The sequence below is a fragment of the Tympanuchus pallidicinctus genome, unplaced genomic scaffold (genome assembly GCF_026119805.1).
Source record: "Tympanuchus pallidicinctus isolate F22 unplaced genomic scaffold, pur_lepc_1.0 scaffold12, whole genome shotgun sequence".
Taxonomy (NCBI): Eukaryota; Metazoa; Chordata; class Aves; order Galliformes; family Phasianidae; genus Tympanuchus; species Tympanuchus pallidicinctus.
In genome coordinates this window covers 14,904,440-14,924,935 of record NW_026294637.1, presented here as the reverse complement: position 1 = coordinate 14,924,935, position 20,496 = coordinate 14,904,440, and the positions used below count along the sequence as shown (strand labels likewise).

Below are 20,496 nucleotides of genomic sequence, written 5' to 3'. Positions count from 1 at the left end.
GGAGTATTTCTACTGTGTGCTTTTTCACTTTGGTTCTAATGATACGATGCGGAATAGAAATGTTCACAAAGTGGTTTATGGGAAGCTCAGTCATCTTTAGGGCAGCATAATGCGTGTGTAATTAATAACTAGTAATAACATGATGCTAATTAAGCATGAAGTGTAATAAACTAATTGTTTCATATATATGTATGTGTGAAAATATATATATATATATAAAACTATTGCTTGTTTGATTAATTGTAGTGTGACATCCATAACAAAAAAACGTAACGTTATAGATAAGATCTAGAGAGCTTCAGTTTTGGTTTGCCAGTGTAAGGATGATGATGGCTGAATGTTGTAGACTTGAAGTGTGCAGGATGAGCAGGTGGGAAGGTGTTTAGTAAGCCTCCACCTTTTCATCTCTAACAGTTCTTGGCAGCTGTCACATGTATTCGTGCTGGTGGATTCAGCAAAAAGGCCAGGGAGTGAGAAGACTTTCTGTGAATGGGTCTTTAGACCAGGATTTTTGTAGGGCCACGTGTGAGCAGATATATGAACGTTGACTCAGATCTTACCAGCACAACTGTTGTGCTAGTTGTTGCCTTTCTTGTTACTTGCTAGGAAAAAAGCAACTTGTTGGCCATAGTACTAGATGTAGAATTTGTAATGTGAAGCTATGTTTAAATCACAGTGGTTCTCCTTGTGATTTACATATCATTTCTTTTGTGAGTTCTTTAGTACCGTTTTTGTGTTTGGAGAAAACAAATGGTATTTGCCAACATTTTAAATTCTGTTAAACATTATAGGCTCATAAGAGTTTAAGAAATGTGGTTTTGGTCTTGTTGTCACGTATTGTTATTTACCTCATTGTTGCCTTAAGACGCACTCAACTGCTGTAGCCTTTGGAGGAGGAAAATCATTCTGTCAAGATATGGCCGCACAGTAGCGTGTTGCTGGAGAGAAAGTTGAGGTTGGAAGTGGGAAAGCACTGAGAGAACTTGCAGAATGTTTGTCACCAGGCAGTCTGTACTTCAGATCTCAGTGTGATGTAGTCTTTGTCTGCTCAGTGCATTCTGTATTGCCTGAAAGTCATGAAATCTGAACCTCCTTTTGACTTGCATTTAATGAAACACATTAGGACTCATATTAGGCAAAAATTAAACAAACTTCTGGTTAAAGAAATGGCAAGCCCGTAAGATGTATCGTGTGGCTGTTAAACTGAAGACTGAAAGATGTAGAAAAGACTTTCTCTTGAAGGTGTTCTGGTCTAGTAGTTCATTTATAGTTAATATGCAGTGCATTACCAACATGGATTCATAGAGCTAAAAGATGTGTGGACCTCCTGAACAAATTACTTGGTGTTTTCCTAAAGAGGAAAAATAAAAACGTGGTTGTTTTGAACTGATGAACTGAGAATTCAGCAGTACAGCCTTATATATGGGTAGAATTTCATTAGTTCAGGTGGAATATAAATGTTGCATAGATGTTGCGTTGCATCGTTCTCTATTTCTTCACCATTGGTTTGCTAGAGTGGTATGTGACGCCAGACTGAGGAAGCCGAGCCGAGTAAGATGGTAGAACTGTTTGCAGTTCCTTGTGAGTAAACAAATTTTAATTATGAAGGCAGATTAATTAGTATATGCATGTATCTATAACAAAACAACTTTTTACCATCCTTTGGCTGCCCAGATGCTGACCCAAGCATCTGATAAAACTGGAAACTAATGAGACTGGAGATGTGGGAAATCTGACTTGTAACATAACTGTACTTGTGACGAGTATTTTGAATTAATCTTAAGTAGTTTGAAGAGACAAAGCTAATTACAATTAATTTCAAGTCTCCTTCTCAGTTTACTTCAGCTTTTTGCTCTTCCTTTACCTGGGGTCAGCGCCATCTATTTTCGGATATGTTTATACCAGTGACTTCTTGTTGAAGGGCTGTGCTGTGGTGTTTTCCTGCAGAATATTGCTGACATTATCTGTACTTAGGATGGACTCTTGGAAAAGATTTAAGCTTGAAGTACAGACTGTTGCATATTGAATTCAGCTTATAAATTCCAGAAACCCTGGTTTTATATCTAAATAGTGCAATTTCAGTAACTGTCAATTTAGTCTTTTCAATTGTTCAAAAAACATGATTTGTTTCTGAAATAAACAACATAATTCTTTGTTGGACGTAACTATTAGATTTAATTAAAAGTTATAGAAATTATTTTTTAATATCTTAGCCTCAGCATTTTGAAATGCATTTTAATTTGGAAAAAAAAAAACCACCACAGAAAACAAACAAACAAAAAAAGAACAGAAATCTCAAGACAAGAATATTAATTTAAGATAGTTTGAAAATGTAATCTCCTTTGAAATTTGGAGGAGAAGTAGTTGGTTGCTGTTTGTTTCACAAAGGACAATTTTGCTTTTTATCACTGGCTGACAAAATGTTTGGTCCCCATATATGAAGTTCCATACATCTAGATCAATATCTGACATGCCAAATACCAACTCTGGGCACGTCTTGTAGCTCTGATGGAGTTAGGAATGGGTCATTTGGCTTTTTAACTTCGAACAGGAGTTCTTGTTTTTTTCCCCTGCTCCCCCATGACCATCTGTATTTTAGAGCAACAGCTTAAATTGTACTGTTGTTTAATATTTATTATTATTTCTGAAGGTTGCTCCAAAAACAATACCTCCTGTTTATTTATGTGGAAACTGCAGCAGATACAAAGAGCGCAGTAATACTATCTGATAGTGCAAATTCTCAGCAACAAAGTACTGTTTTTCAGCCCAGTCACCACCATTAGCAATGCATTTTTGCCAGTGATGAGCAAGAGCCTGCATGCTGCACTCAGTAATCTGCACCAGCAGAGTTGACCCACTGTTGCCACTGCTGAAATGCATCACCAGCTATCTCACTGTACTCACATCTGCTGTTTACGTCTTTCTGCAGTATTTCTTGGTATTAGAGCTAGTTTGTTTTTAAATGTAATGTCTTTGGCTCTGACCTTTTAGATGCACTAAGCTTTCTGAACAAGCTTACATATATATACATCACTTATTTATATATTGCTTTCCAGGTTACATACAAGAATGTGAATTCTTGTTGTTTTTCAGATTGAAGGGGCTTCCTAAAGTCAATATCCACTGACATTGTGCTGTAGTTCTAAAAGCTGCTTTAAAATGTTGAATTGTGGCACAGATTATTTATGGCAAAAAAAATGCAAGAGCTCAGTTGATGAGGGTATTTTTTAATGTTTTTTTTTTTTTTTTTTTTTCTCAAGTATGAGCATATCTGCAAAGAATTCATGATAAATTTAGTGAAATTAGCACGTTTCATGTTGTACGTTTAAAATTTCATCTGTCAGCACACTTACCCCAATTTCAGGCTTGCATGCAGTGCTTCAATACCATTCAACCTGTGCAGAGAACAGCTTTTTTTTTTTTATTATTTTTAATGTGAGAGTAGCTATCTTTATCTGTCAGTGTTTTCAGTTACTCAGTATTCCATGGCAGTTTTCTTTCACTTGCATGTTTTCTTGGAATCTACTGAGTAATGGTACATATAGACTAGTTAATCAGAGAAGAGGTAAAACCCATGTAGAAAGCAAGCAACCTGTAAGAGAGCTTTTGTTTCAATGATTATATTTCCAGTATTGTTTCTGGAGTTGGAATAAGGAACACTGAGAATTTGTTCATTATTAGATGCTCGGAATATCACATTTCTAATTCTGATGACTGCTGATGCCATTAGTGACCTCTGTCATACGGAAATTTGCAAAGTTGATACTGCTGCATATGGCCAGGAGAAGTAATATATTTCGAAGGCGTTGCTCTGATGTTATCAGAAATATGTTCTAATGCCTTTGATTAAAATGGCTAGCTGCCATGGTGATAGTACCATAGAAACTGGTAAAATAATCATTGCCTGTTTCGAAGTCTGAATGAAAAAAAAGTCTTAAGTTTTCTGCATTTTTCAGCATCTTAGCAGGAATGAAATTCTGTTATATTCTTGATTAAGAAATCATTGAATGCATTCTCTCTGTATTTTACAGCAGACCAGGCTGCAGTTGTATTGGTCCTAAGTACTGAATGCTCGAGTGGCTGACAATTCAGTCATTCCACGGACTCCTAGTCTCAAGAACAAGGGCATTGGAGTAGAAGCCTTTCTTGCAGTATTGATTTTTGTTGTTAAGTCACTTTGTTCTTCTACTGTAATTACTTTCTAAGCAGTGCAGTAAGCATCGTTTTCTTCAAAAACGCTCTTTCAGCAAGGAAAGGTTACCACTGTGTCCGTTAGGCAGCATCTGTGTAGCCCTCAAGGTATAATAATGACAGAGGTGGAATTGGGGAACCTGGCATTGTAAAGCAGCTCACCTGCCTTGAACCATGCAAATCGTGAACTGAATCTCACTTCAGTCATAGGAAGCTACTCTGGAAGGCCAGTACTTTTTTTCTGACAATGTTTTTTCCTGACTAAGCTTAATGCATAGACGCCCAAGGCTACAAAATGTTAAATATCTTTTAGAATTTCTTGGTGAGGTGGGAATGTTGTAGGTAGGTACTGATTTTGAGTTGCTGCTTGAGAAAATATGATGCTGTCTAAAATCTCAGTGTTCAAGTGAGATAATTTCTAGTAATGTAAGATGTGTTGCTTTGGTGCACGTTAAGAAAATTGGAAGTGAATGGTCAGCCTCATCTTAATCATACACGTAGGTCGGAAACCTCATCCAGCTACCAGTAAATAATGCTTGTTTATGTTTATCTTCATCTTTGTATTAAATACAAGAATGCCAAGTAAGAACATTCAACAGACAATATCTTGATCAGCTTGTTCTTTTTCTTCTGAGATCTATTGCAGTAAGACAAAGTACCAGAAGCATTCTGTGACTTGAGTTGTTCTGTCTTCTGGTTGGAATGAGTCCTTTCTCTGTTACTGGTGAGCAACTGTATCAGGTGCTTATATGTGATTGGAAATTGCTAAGCAAGGACATGAAGGAAGTGATGCTAAATATGTCTTCTAGATATATACTCGTTAAGTTTCTGTGAAAATGCTTATATTGTCTTAAGAGTTTCTAAAATACTGCTAAGGAGCTTTTGTCCTGTGTTAAAGAATATTCACTGAGCACTGAGATCAGTTTAGAGGTTGGATACTGGTTGGTGGTAAACTTGAGCTTATTAGTGATGTTCAGACTGTAGTAAGCAGTGAACTGTAGAAGGAAACACAGACTGTCAGATGCTGTGCCTAGACAGCTTGTGTGCTCTATTCAGGATAAGTGCCTGAGACCAGGATCCAGACCAAAGTGTTGCAAGTAGATGGTATTCAGCACACACGGGAAGACATGAGTAATGAGTACAGTGTCTTCCTGAGGAGGCCAAGAAGATAACATGAAAGAAATTCAGGCTGATGAAGTATATGCAGGTTGAAAAGTTTATGCTGTCAAAAGCAGACAAACAAACAACAAAACAAACAACTGCCGTGAGTAAAGCACCAACCAGACCACAAAACCAACCGAACAAAAAAATTGCTGTTGGGAAAGAATAACCTTTTCATGAATCGTACATACTGGAGTGCCTGATCATTTACCAGCTGAGGGTCAAAGGTAAAAAGTTAACAAGAAAATTTGGAATTTAAAACAGAAGTAACGGTTGAGATGCTTTATGTAATTTCTATAAATGTAAAAGTTGAAGCAAAACTTCAACTTTTTGGTAGGGCAGCCTAGTGCCAGGTCACTTTGGGGAAGCTCTACGTCTGAGTGACAGTGTGCCTCAAAGATGTGAGGTCCCACAAGTTATTCTCACATCCCCTTATGTGTTGCTATGATGTCCTTGTAGGGGGGAATTAGATGCTCTGCTATTTGGCTTTATGCAGTGACTCCTCTGTGTTGGAAGACCCGTATGAAGGAGAAGGAACTTTTGAGACTGTTTTTGTGGATGACTTTTAGTGAGTAAGGAACACTTGAAATGACAGGTCCTTTAAAAGCTGTGTTTTTCTTAGACAGTTTGTTCCTCCAGGCTTCTTTGTATGAATGCAATATGTTGGGACCTCAGATAGACAAAATTTGCATATCTATCTGTTTATGTTTGAAGATTTCTTGCGTTTATGCTTTGCTAGAATTTCTTTTTTCTCTTCATTGATGAATATTTAGAGACAGAGTTTTAAATAAGCTAGGAAGAGTTGTTTGCACCGATATAAATAACTCTTCGTCTGGACGGCTCCAGACATGCTTTACTGATTCTCTTATTCTTCTGTGTCTATAATCATGCTTGTATCTCTAAGATGCAAAACTGAGAGTAAGGATATAATAATGATTTTGGGCAGGAAATACAAAGATTAATAGGCAGACTGTAAATGGCCAAAGCAGAATTTAATCAGGATTAGTAAAAGGATGCCTGCTTCTTGCAAGAAGAAGGAACAGGCTAAGGGCTGTGGGGAAAAAAACCAAAAACATGCTGTGAATGTTACACTTCTTTCTCACCCATCAAAAAGGGAAGTTCTCTTGTAGAAACCACATTTAGATGTCTGTATTACTTCCTTGGCAACACGATTTGCATTTTTCTCATTCCTCGTTCAGGATTTCTTCTGACATGTGTACATGAACTATGTGCATAAGAAAGAGTAGCACCATAAAGCCTAGTGCTGTGTTGTTTGAAACAAGAAACACAATTACATTGTCTCTCACTGGACTGCAGTAGAAGATACCCTCTTTCTATTGCTGAATCTATCCCCAAGTATTTAGCTCAGTTTCTTTACCCTTCAGAAGGAGAATATGTGTAATTGGTACATTAAGATGGGTCAAACAGAGGCTGGTAGTTTGGGAATCGCAGCTCAGGGCTTATGATAGGAGATAACAATAGGATCTGAGTCTGGTTGAGCTTGCTATTGTCTGTGATCATAAGCACATGCTACAGAATGTTTGTTGCTTGCTACACACTGAGGAATCTTTTAATCAAGTTGTCCTTGTGTTTTCTGAAGGCAGTGATTTACTGGCACATGTGTCGTGCTGCCATGATGTATTGCTTATGTACAGGCCTGGAAGCCCGGTGGCTGCAAAAAGATGATGTGCTCATTTCAGCAGATAAGCAAGGTACAGTCATAGTGCAAAGTCTGAGGAATGTGCATCCAGCTGAAGATCAGTAGTTTGGCTGCTCTCCCTCAGTAGCAGAGCAGGTCAGGTGCTTGAAATAAGTTATTATGAGCACAGACTGTTGTGTACTGAAATGTAGACCTCAGTTGACATAGAAATATAAATCACTGGCTTTGTGCTACCAGGGAATGAATATTCATGCTTGAACATCCCAGATGTAAATATCTGTAGTTGATAAGATGACTGTATGTAGCCGATAGTATCTTGACTTCTGTTGATATGAGATTTGAGAAGGAGCCATTATCATTTTCCTCCTTCCAGTTTTGTCTCTGAAAAATATACTTTACTTGAAAACAGGAGAAATAGTTTCTTCATGTGTTAGCTTTCGTTCCACGTGTCTCTCAATTAATATATAATACTTTCCTAATCATTATAAATAGAAGGATGTGTTTTCATGAGAGGAAAGATCTCAAAAGCCACACGTGGAAGAAAAACACAGAATATCCTTTCTTGGATTTTGTAAGGTTTTCCTCCCTGAAAGATGGTATAATTCTGTGAGGAAAAGGTTTGAAGAGTATGCAGTTTTATTTTGTGCGCAGTGTGTCACAGTGGCTATAAGTGACCCCATGGCTGTTTTTACCCCAGTAATTGTCCTATAGAAGTTATATGAGCATACAGAACAGCATGAAGGTTTTGTTTACTTAGCAGTGAAGGAGAAAAAGATTCTGACTATAACTTAAATTACTTAAATTACAAGGCATAGGTGGCCTTGAGAGTCATGCTACCACACTCTGAGAACAGGAGAAAAAGAGTTCTGGAGCTTTCAAGCTACAAAAGCAAACTATCCGCTTCTCCCAAACCTCTTGTGGGGTAATAATGTCAGAAATTAACCTTTGGGTTGTGGGGTTCTCTGAGTCCCTTTGGCAGAAGGTACCTCAGAAGGAATAGCTGTGCCATAAAACACATCTAAGTTGAAATGGAGGAATAGTGGCTGGCCAACGACTGCGTTTAAGTTCCTTACTGTTAATCTTTTCACATCTGGAAGAACAAAATCTTTTGCTGTCAGAAAGGTTCCAGTGAAGTCCTGGATGTTGTAAAAACACTTGTCATGACTGATGTGTGTGCATAAAAGATCTACTTTGCAATGCTTGAAACAATGCTGTATCAGTATATCAGTGATTTCTCAGGGATGTTTTATCCCCAAACCAAAATATCTTCGTTGGATGTGTCTATGAAATTTTATTGTATTTGGTGGAATTAAAGAATGAATAGATTGTCTTAGAGCCTGCATGTATGAAAGCCTATGTATGTATAAAGTTATAAGGAGCTCCTCGTGGTTTTGATAAGAAAGAAAGATGTTATTGAAAATGTAGCTGCAGTTTTATAGGCGTGGGCAAATGGCAAAAATAATTATTCAAAAGAACTACTGAATTTTTAAATTCTCATACAGTTGCTTTTTTTTTTTTTTAACATAGGGATGGTCTATAAGTTGATCATATGAACCTTGTTGTGTAATTGGAAAAAAAATACTGCTATAACTTTTTTCTAGCCCTGGTCATTCTCAAAACATAGTTTTAGGAATCTATTTGAAATCCCATTTGTTCATCCTACGTTAGTTTGCCAAAAGAGGTGCTGTTTTTATTTTCTTTTTAATTTTTTAAATTCCTGAGCATAGAGAACATAAGAGCTTGTAACCTGTTTAATGAAACAACTGGGTGCAGAGAGCTGCTAATAAGGTGCAGCGCTCATTCTGTGTTGCTTCTGCATGTTCCCACTGTTTGTTTGGCTGGAATGAAGTGATGTTATATATTTGTAGACCTAACAGTTCTTCTTTTCTTCAAGCCCTGCACTGTTAAATTGGGTCACTGCATATAATGCATGTTAAATAAGATGAGGATTTGTTGTATTTACAGAAGTTTGTAGCAGGATTTCACAGTTTAACAAGAAACATTACAGTTAAGAATAAGCATATTTCTTTTTAATAGTAGTTCACAAATGAAATAGTCTGTTCTTCATGAAAGTGTCCTCCTACCTGTGCAGGTATCACAGGATTTGGTTAATGTGATCAAATGTAACAGGAAGCAGGCTGCAGCTCCAGAGGCACAGTGGCTTGGTGTGTCTTTGATCAGCGATTTTGCACAGTGGCAGTTCTTGACATGATTCTAGGTTTGTTTTTTGGAAGAAGAGGGGGACTAGAATGGTTGCTATTTTTTCTTTTTTAAATATCAGTAGCTCAATCAGAGCAAATGATTTAAAAGTTTCCACAGCTCCTGGACTCACTTGAAAAGTGAGTATGGTACTGTAAGGGATCACGTAACCTCTTAGAATCGAATTTAGGCTTTTAGATCATATGAAGTAGTTTTTAAGCTCTTGTCCTGATGACCGAACCACCACACGAAGTTGTAACTTCACTAATAGCTAAGCTGTGAAACCCCCAATAAAAAAAATTAGTTCAATACTTGAAAAAGGATCAAACACAACCCACAGAAGAGTGGATCTGGTTATCAGCCACAAGGCCTCGTCAGTTTTCTGTGCACTTCTGTACTTTGTGATGAGAAGTGCTTAGACATATGTCTACTTAAACCTGAACTTCAAGATCTTTAGTCCTTTGTAAGCTCTGGCAGATAACTGAAGGCATTCTCTGAGGCATTCCTTGTATGCCTTCTTTTTTTTTTTCTGTAGCAATTACATAAGTGAGAAAATGTTTGTTGATTGAGTGTTTGAGCAGACACTGCTGTTAATAAGCAGAGTGTTTTTGGAGACAGTTCATAAGTTGCAAACCAGCATTTCATGTCAGCTCAGATGGTAGCCTAAAAAGCAGGCATTCTTTTAAAGTGGAATAGAATGAAGTGTGGTTGCAACAAATTGAATTTATAATCTAAAATAAACAGTATGTGATTCAATAATAATTACAATTTAGTAAGAATAATCAGAATTTATGAGTACCAGTCAGCTGGCCAGGTTCCTGGTCTGAGGGCTGGTTGGTCAGACGTGATTCTGTGGGATCCCTGCGTTTTGTTTTCTACAGAAGATAATCTATTGAAAGGAAAGTAGTATTCATGCTATGTTTTCATCCGTATTTGACTGAATCCCATGTGCAGTGCTGTTCCAAGCCTTTCTTTTCTGCATATTTGCGCTGGTATGGCTTTAAAATTATTTCATTTTAATAATGCTTATCTTGTTCTGTTAATTTGTTTCCATTCTGTCTAAAGGAATTTAATTTTCGATTACTTATTTTCCTGAAAATTGTTCTGTGATGTGTATTTGATTGGTAGCCAGTTACACTTTATTCCTACTGCTGTGGATCTAAACATTATTTTTAGTACCTCTCAAGAAAAATTGGAAATGAAACCGCCCAAAGAATGGAAAAGTGTACCAAGAATGATGAGATGTATGTGACTGTTCCCAGAGGTAGGGCTGAACGTCCCTAAAGTGTCTAAGTGTCTCTGTGCATTTATGTAATGGTTTTTTTTGTTCTAAAATGTTGGTTTTATGTACCAATGGATACCAGACTTTGTATCTGTTATTAACTGCATTGGAATCTGTTTTGATGAAGAGGTGCCTGGGATAGCTATAGAATTTGGTGGTGGAGTTTCTGCTTGAAAAAAACTACAGGTCTATTTGAACAATAACATCCTCTTAGAAAGATACTCGGGCCTGGCTTGTAGACTTAGATATCATAAATGTATTAACATTGGCAGCTCTGGTTTGCACAGCTTGTACCTTTGTGGTTTAAAGCAGCTCTTCTGTCTTCTTTCTCTCATGATTGAGCAGGGTTGAATGAATGGCACGTGTTTGAAGGATGGTCCGAGGAAAACTGTCTGATAGCTGTGCCTGGGATGACTCAATTAGCAGGAAATCCTATGCAGGTTTTAGAACTTACAGAGATGTAATGCATATGGAATTCATGCTATATTTTTGAACTTGATAATAATGTGAGATTTATAAGTGTCAGCATGCTCATTTTTCTAGGACTTGTTTTACATATAGCTACATTTTATCATATCAAAAAAGGTCCTATCGGCTTCTAGTAACTGATGAAGTAGGTAGCTTCAAAGGCTTGCATGTATAAATCATGTTACAGAATTGAGGTCAGGATTGGGAAGCAGATAGTGCTGTCGTGCAGATTGGCAATTAGACTATTTTATATGTCTAGAATTACCTACAGTATTGAGTGTAGCAAGTGCTTGGCAAAAAGTAGTCTTTTGTAGCATCATAAGATAAGTTAGATGTTAAATTTCATGCTTAGCTTCAGAATTTACGCGTGATCACTAAGGATGAGTATCTGCCTTAAATAAAGGAGTAGGCCATTAATCTTCTGAGAGCTGTTTGTGCAATCTTTGCAAAGACAAAGACATTGAAGATAACATAATTTCAGTAGCACAGCCTGCTCTCTCTTGCTGTGTCAGTATGTTGTTAATCAGAAGAGTGTGAGTATATTAATAAACATGCACGTTTCCAAGCTGAATTATCACCAATCTGTTTAAAATAGTTACTTCTTTCAGATCTTTACTGTTAATGAAATTGCCTCCTAAGATTTTGTGTATCCGAAAAGATGCAATAACAGTGCCAGAAGCTAAATTAATATGCCACGGGAGGCTTTCCTAATGAAATTAATATGGCATTTATAACCTTTTAAGGGAGACTTTTCACCAATTACAGCATGAAATGAAGTCCCAAGAGACTAAGATGCTCTTTTTTGCCCAAGCTTTTATACTTCTGTCTGCTTCTTTTCATGATACTTGAAATGGAAATTGTGGAATAATGTTCTTTGATACCCTTCCATGGATTCAGAACCTTTTCTGTTATTAATCATGAACTTCAGTTTTAGAGTAGTGTTTTATTTTCAGCTTCAGCTGCATTTTTCCACAAGGTAGCAACTAGCAGTACAATATGTACTTCTCTTCAGAAGAATGTTTGCTGTTTTCTGATAATGTTTCCATGATTGAAATCCAGTTATTTCAGGCTTGCAGTTATTAAAGTAACTTTAACTGTATAAGTACTTCCTGATTTAGGGGGTTTTATTTATTTTTTTCCTTCTGTTTTTATGTCATAATTGGTGAATGAAGTGTGCTTAACCATTGTTAATTGGTGGTCTTCAGGAGGTAGATTAAAGCCTGCAAAGGAGAACGAACAGGAAACTATTATTACAGCTGATACAGATGAAACATCAAAAATCAGCCTCTGATGGAGCTACATACTGGAGTTCATTTAAAAACCCACAGGATTTAAGCATTTACCGTGGTTGATTCATTTTGCATACTCACTTAGCTGCTTTGTTGCCAGCATCCTGTTCACTAGGACTTGGCTTTGTATCTCACCAGAGACATCACTGCAGGTTTGGGAAGGCCGGGTAGGAAAGCACATTGCTTTGTGCTTTGCAGCTTCTCGTAGTTACAAGTCTTGGACACTGCTGGCTGAGATTCTGGACTTCTCCTGGCTCTCTGTGCCCCTCTGATATTCAGGCTTTTGCCTTAGTTCCAGAGTCTCTGCCCCTTCTTCACTTAATTCTATCTTGGCCATTTATTTTTATATTTTATTTTTGCCTGCTTGCTGGAAAGCATTTTTTTTTGGTACCCAAATCCATATTTTCATGCATTTATCTAGGTAGTGTCTGGAAATATGGTACACGACTGGCCTTTTAATTGCAAGTTCAGTCTCTGTGTTTATTGGAGGATTCATGAGGTGCTAATTCTGTTTGTTCCAGGTGTTTTCAAAATTTACAGCCAGCCTCTCTTGATTGCAGCAAGCACTGAGCTTTCACATGAGAGTTCAAAAGTTCAATATCAGACATTCAGCCACAGATGCAAACATAAGCCCAATTATCTGCTGCCTGTTAGCATTTGCAATTTAAGCTATTCATTTGTCTACAACAGCTAATGTACTTATGCTAAAAGCTGTGTTTGGTGCCATTAGGGAAAACTTCATTCACCTTGTACTCTGATCTCTAGTACCAGACATCCTTTCCTAAAGGTACTGAATTTATGAGATATCTTGACAGGGAAAGAATGTGAATATGTGTTGATACCAAAACAGCAGGGACAGTGCATGACTGTCAGCTGACATCTTGTGATAATTTCAGAGTTTGTACTCTTTGGCGTCTTATATAATGTGAGAACTTTTGCATGCTGCAATACCTCACCCAACACATTTCAGGTAACCGTACAGTGCTTTACTCAGCGGGGGAGTCTTTTGTAGGATTATTTGTGTGAAGATACACATGTGAAACTTACAACAAAAAAAAAAAAAAAAAAAAAAAAAAAAAAAAAGGAAGATGGACTAATTCTATCAATACAGTGTCTTTTTATTATGCTTTTTGGTGTATGTATTTTTAACATTTCTTCTAACTTTTTATTGATGACCTTTTCTTTGGTGCTTCCTGCATAATTCAATGTACGGGCATATCTTTGCTATGCTGGGGAAGGGTCAACAGCTGGCTGCTAGCTTGTGGCTGGAGGTAATTGATTTCAGAAAACAGAAAGCATTACTCTAATTAGAGGTTAACGGTCTAAAAGCATCCCTCTTGTATCTCTCTGTTATCATTCAAAGAGTATTTTCTGTGATTAAAATGCTTATATATTTGAAGTAAGTATTAATGGACTTCGTTAGCTTAAGTTGCATAAACAACACAGCGCTTTCTTAGTTCTGCAGTTCAGACTATGCAGAGTAGAAAACAGTTAGGAATATGAAGAACAGCTTCAGAGATGAAAAAAATTGTTGTGTTTTCTCATGCCATAGGCCTTGCGAGGAGCAGGCTCTAATGTTCCCAGGAGACAACAATATGGAGTATGGCTGCTGCTTTGGTTGGATTAGCATCCTTACTGCTTCTGACAACCGACTTTCATGAGAACTTTTTAACTGCAAGAACTGTGCTGCTGACTGAAAGTAAAGCAGTAGTAACACAATTTGTGCTTAGCACAGTGCTGATCAAAACCACCTCCAGTCTGTGGTTTGAAAATAAATTCAAACAGTACCTCTCAGGCAACGTGCTCTATTTCTGTGGGAACCAAAGGGAATGTCCTAATATTTTGTTATTTTTAATTCAATCAGCTAGAGAAAAGGGGATAGGAACCCTTAGAGAAATAAAATATCACTCTTTATGTACAGATTAAACTCTTTGTCAAGATAATAAGCTTTCTCTAGTTGCGGCAGAGAAGGGTGTTGGCTACTAAGTGGTTGATATGCCATTCAGATAGGGAAAAATTAATTCATACATACATACATGTATTTGTATGTACAAATGCCTATCTGCGTTTGTGTATGCAAAGAACAGGATAGCTTACTGTCCCTGGGGGGCAGCACGTGGTTCTCGCAGGGGCCTTGGTTTCTCCTCCAGCTGCACATCCCCAGCTGCGGCAGGGATCAGCTGCTGATGTAGCTTGTAGTGGGGGCTGTGCACTGGTCCAGCTGACTTTCTTGGTGGGGAGGGTTTGGGAGACAAGGTGGTTATAGAGGGTGGTTCGGGCAGGGCATTTCTTTATGCTCTTCACCATAGCCTTTGATTGATTTAATTTGGCTTTGTTCTAATGATACATAATTGTTGTTTCGTTTTTGTTGTGGTTTGTTTGCACATGTGTGTAGAACCATTGCAGTGTTGTGCTGTTAGAGTGCAGTCATCACTTTCTAGTTTCTCCCAAATCTCAAGCCATTTTTTAATGTGGGATGTATTCAGTGTGGAATATTGCTCAACCAAGTGACAAACTGTATTTTAAATGAACAGTTTTGTTACTGTTAGCAAAATGCAGCTTTAGCAGCTATTGCACATAATTTATCTCAGCTGTGGTGAACCATCTGAATACCAAGACATTATCAGCTCTTTGGTGCCAGTGACTGTTTGCCTAGAATTCTTGTCTGGTCTTAGAGAGTAAATCAAGTCAGCAATGAATTGAAAGTTACAGCTATTCTAATGTGTTTTACTGATTTGTTGTTCACTCGTGAGGAATCTGAACACTGTGTAGTAGTAGCTTGTGTAGACTACTACAGGTAAAATGAGAGAATGTATGTCACAAAAAATGAGGATTTTGATCCTGGGATGGAAAAAAACCAACAAACTAACTTGCAGCTGTGAAAAGTATTTGAACTGACACAAATAGTCTTTATTTTTACAAAACAGAGAACATCATATATAAAACTGTGATCTTTCCTGTAGCAAACCTAGCAGGGATTGGGAGTTGGGGGTTCCTGCAGAGTTGCTGTGTGATTATTGGCTTATCTAAGATCTCCTATTATTAAAACATTTCCTGCCTCATAAAGATATCTGTAAAATGATTATAATAATCACCTTCTTAGCTGATACATCAGGTGCTGAAGTGCAAGTATGTAATGCTAGCAGCACATCTATCCTTGGCTTGAGCTAGTCAGGCACTGTAGCCAGGAAATGTGATAGCTCCTCATCTTCTGTAGCAAGTGGAGAGTGTGTGTCAGTTGTGTTCTTACGTGTGTAGTAGAAATGGGATAGAAATGAAGTCCCCAATAGTCTTCTGACCTAACCAGGAACATTGTCTTTGTAATCCGTCTGAGGCTGTTTCTTTTTTGTTGGGGAAAGATGAATTAGAGCTTTCTATTTCGTGGTTCTATAAAAGACTTCTCGTAAGACTAGGAAGAGAGGATGATAAAAATAAAAAAAAATAAATAAAAAAAATAAAAAATAAAAAATAAAAATAAAATATAAAATATAAAATAAAATATATAAAAATATAAAATAAAATATAATATAAAATAAAAATAAAATAAATAAAATAAAATAAAAAATAAAATAAAAATAAAATTAAAAAAGAGTGGTGCATTACAGTTGAATAGTTTTCATCCACTTGGATCTGGATATTTCGTAAATATCCACATCCTATGAACCTGTCTTTTCATTTTCCAGCTGTGACAGTTCTTCAGTCATTCTTAACTGTAGCTTACTGAATATTTGGGGGGGATTAATACTCATGTTCTGGGTTCTACCTCATTCTTTCCTTGACAGAAAAATTACCAAGGAATGGAAAGGAAATAATTGTCAAACTTGCATAAACTGGAAAGGAACAGATGCTTGCCTGGTTGTTTTTAAAATAAAGTTCTATGGTATTGGGAGCAATGTGAACAAGAGGACCTCTGTCCCTGTGGCATAATTTTCACCTTTAGGAAAAACTGATGTCGTCCACAAAATGGTTGTATGTGCCCGTTAGGAAACTAGTTCTGTATATGAACTATTGGTGATCTGGTTTTTTTTTCTTTTCTTTTTCTTTTTTGTTTGTTTTTTTCCTTAAAACTGAGTAACCCTACTGTGTCTTAAATTAACTGGAAGATACAAGAGATTGACCCCTTAGACAGTCAGGCCATTTTAATTTTAGACACCTAAATTTAGACTTTGGACCCTGATTAGAGCAATTGGTTTGAAAGATTTGGACTGGAACCCAAGAGCTTCACCCTGTCCCTGCTTACGTTATTGTCTTGTCCGTGAGTTTACCACTCTTTGGAATCAATAGCACTTTTCTCTGTGTTGAGGATTTCTCTAAGTGCTTTATTTGTTTTGCACTCGTTTTGGCTTCAGAAAGTACTTATGTTTCACATTAAAACCTGAATTGGGTATGGCCATTAGAGAGTTAACTCTCTAAAAATCAGAAATTTACAACTGGGGGCTGAAAATGAAATTAATTGTGGATCTGTTCGCTTAGCTGTGCCATTTTTTTTTTTTTTTTTCAGTCATACAATGTATTAATACATTATTAAAGTAGGAAAATGGGAATGGAAAAATATTTCTGTGGCATTTTGGGTATAATTGACAGTCCCATAGAATTCTTCCTTTTAGTTGAGAGGAATTAAAGCAAGTTATTTGTTTTGGTTATTTTAATTTGAAAAAGTTATTCTCCCAAATTAAATATTCTTTCAGATCAGAAGATCTTCAATACTTTGTGTGTCAAAGTGAGTCATTCAAATAGTATTGGAACTTGTTTATGACTAACGTGACTGTCATGACTAACAGATTTATTGTGTGATGACCACAACCTGGCATTAGAAGCAAACTGTCGAATGTGCTGCAACTTGGTATGGGGGAATATTATATAAAAGTCCATTAAATTCACAAATCAACTAAGTTGTAAAATTAAACTCATGAATGTCTTTAGGTGTTGTAGTTTTCTAGGTAGGTATCAAGCTGGATGTTACGAAAGGGAATTAGGGGCAGAAGCTTGAGCAGTGTCTGAGAGAGGTAAGATGTAAAGATTCTTCAAAAATAATGTGGTTGATGAAAGCTAGGAATATGATATTACATCTGTTATTGCTGATATTCCAAAATTCTGACATTACGCAAGGAAAAGTTAGTCACTGACTTTGGTTTGGAGTTTAATTTATGTTCCCGTTGTTGCCTGGATTGTAAAGAAAGAAGTACAGTGCGTAGTAATCTCTTAAATTTCATGACCAAGAAAACATCTTTGAATAAAAGTTACTACATCTATCCAGGGGAAGGAGACTTACAGACATATGTGTGCTTTAGAAGAGAAAAATGTCTTTGATATGCTGAATTTTAGCACAGTTGCATTTTCAACCTGTTACTGCGGTTCAGCATGGTGATTGCAGCCAGTGCTGCAAGGCATTAACGTCTGATGAGTGCAGCTTGAGATGAAATCATCAGTCTTCAACAATAGAGACAAACGTCTTTCTCTAGAAGCAGATTTCAGGGTTGGGGTATACTACAGCCAGAGTGAAATTCCAGAATACACATCAACTAGGATGCTAATCTATGATCTTGTTCCTCATAGACTGCAAAAGTAGTTGTGTTCCTTCAGTCACCATCCTTTATTCTCAGCAGCTCAGTAAAATTAAGGTCAGACAGTGATGACTAGAAACAATTTATATAAGCTTTGCTGAAAGCAGCTATCATGAAACGTTCTTTTATTTTTATGTTTGATTTGTGAAGAGGGTGGTGTTATTCTCCAGTACTGTGAAGAAAGTAATGTACATTTTGTCAACCATTTCTGTTTCATACTTCAGTGCTATCCAAGAGTAAATGTCAGCAAAATCTGTCATCCTCCACCTCCCTTAAGCTGCAAAAAAAAGCTCAGAAATCCCAGTTCTCTCAGAAATTTTTGTTACTAGTACAGTCTTTTTTTATTGTATGCATGAAAGACCATGTAACTCTGCATGCTGATTAAGGCATGAAATAGAGAAATGAGAGCATGCGATATCATGTGTGTCATCAGCGTTTTCTTGGCCCCTGAAATGAAACAGCAGTATTGTACTGGAAAAATGAAAGCTTAAGTAAGAATATCACTACAGGGCTGTAGTATGTTCTGATGAACACCATTGCCATACATTTCTCAAATCCTTTGGGAAGTACAGCGGTGAAAAATGAGTTTGCAAGTCAAGAAGGATAAAAGCTTTTTTTTTTTTCCTGATCACTGGTATAATTTTCATTTCTTCCAGTGCCTGAGAAGCAGTATCATTGTTAAAAGTTCTAACTTGTTCTCTCACCATTTTTAGGTTACCATAGTTCAGATATATATTTTCTTTTTGTTTGGCAAAAATATTTCACTTCTCTATTTCTTCAGAAAGCCCAAAGGAGGCTGAATTACATGGATTTAACTGCTTATTTAAGGAATATGCACGTTTGTTTGATTGGAAGTACTGTGAGTGGCTGCAACTGTGAGACAGCAGAGAGAGTATCTGGTTTGGATAATGGAATAAATAGATTATGTAGATAGTTGATTAAGAGTGGATAAATGAAAGATGATTGTGAACAGTTCATGTTAATTTCCCATTTTGAGTGGCTGTATTTAAAGAAAAACTTACTCAAACCTCGTGTTTTCTTTTTCAGCAGGTCAGATTGTATAAACCAAAGGAATCTCAAATGCTGAGACAGTTTAACATTTTGCATTGCTGGATTGTTTTTACTTTCAGAAGAGCTGCTGAGTTTGAGTTGTCTTTCTGGAAAAACAGATAACTTTGACACAGGAGGCTCCACGTAATGGAGAATGAAATCTGATAGTTCAGGCTAGGGTTTTTAAAGGGTACAGTGAGAGCTGAATTCAAGAGATGTCTAAGTGGAAAAATCTCTGAATTACAACAGCTGCAGTGCAATTGAACTCAACTAGGATATTTGGTATTGCAGCTTTCTGAAAGGATGCCATGCAAAAATAATGGTACAATATATTTGTAATAATGAGAGATAGATACTTCAAATCTGGAAGTATGAATGTATGATAGAAAATGAGATGGTATTCAGTCTCATGGGTCTTAAAAATAAGTTCTTGCTTGATATGTTTTCAGGTTCATCTTTCGATGAATTTTATTACTTAGACAAGAGCCATACTGTAACGCAATCATTAAGACTGGGAGTTTGAGACCGAACGTCCAGTAGAGGTTGTGCTGTGTCTGAACAGCGTGTAACTGGGTAGTCAAACAAAAAGACCCTGTACAGATCCGATAATGATGAAGGATTTACTATCACCGATGAGCAGTCTTTTTAGCAGATTTTTTTTTCTTGGTACATATACGTGTTTTGCCTGGTGCTTGGGGGTGGTTTTGCTGAGGGTGTCTGACGTTTTTGATTGACGAGCTGAGCTGTTGTTTTGTTGTTTTCTTGTGTTTGTTTTTTTTTCCCCAAATATTGAAGCAAATAACTATTGATGCAGTACTCCAGAAATTGCTGTTCCTGAAGAGAAAGAGAAGGGAGAGAGATTCTGTTCCCACAGTATTCTTGCTGTCTGATAATAAAGTTTGCTTTTGCTTAGGAGATGTTGAAAAAACACAGCTTTTCACTGCTGGATCTGCACCTGCTATTGTCACTGTCCAAAAGCTGAGCTACAGCTGTAATCAGTGGAAGATGAACTTAATACAAGAGCAAAAATATTGGACTTCAGGAAGTTAGAAATGCAATTCTTCAGCAGGGAAATGAATTCAGCAACTTACTGCCTAGTAAAATATTTGTAGCTCTTAATTTATTTTATTCTCTTGATTTAGTAATAGCTGCATTTCAAAGTTGTTCTATTTATTTTTCTTTCAACTGACTGGATGGGGGTGTTTTGTAGAAATAATATTTTATATATGTGTGTGTGTGTACATATATATATATATATATATATATATAAAATATTAATATATACATATCATGTAAATTGACACTTTGTTCCCCTCTTTCTTGTTTTCTGTATCTCAGTCTTCTCTGCAATTTGATGGATTGAGCAAAGGCCAAGAGGCTTTTAGGACTGTTGACAGCTTAGCATGCTGGCTTATCTTCCAGTAGTATTTTACACCTCTGACTGGCCAGATAATCTGTGATTCTTTAATATGTTCCTCGTTTACCAAGGAAACAACTTTTTGTTCGTTTTTCTAGTTAGTGTTAATTTTAGAAGGTATTTCTTAGATCTTAAAGCTTGAAACATCTATTTTGATAGTGAGTAATTCTAAGTGAAAAAGCAGAGAAAGAATAACGCCTTCTGAGCATGGCATA

The 20,496-nt window shown here is 36.8% G+C and overlaps 1 protein-coding gene across 6 annotated transcripts in view; it reads left to right on the top strand.

Moving 5' to 3' along the window:
- The window catches only part of OTUD7A (OTU deubiquitinase 7A), a 117,520-nt gene that overhangs the window by 10,668 nt on the left and 86,356 nt on the right, over positions 1-20,496 (top strand). The window lies entirely within an intron of this gene.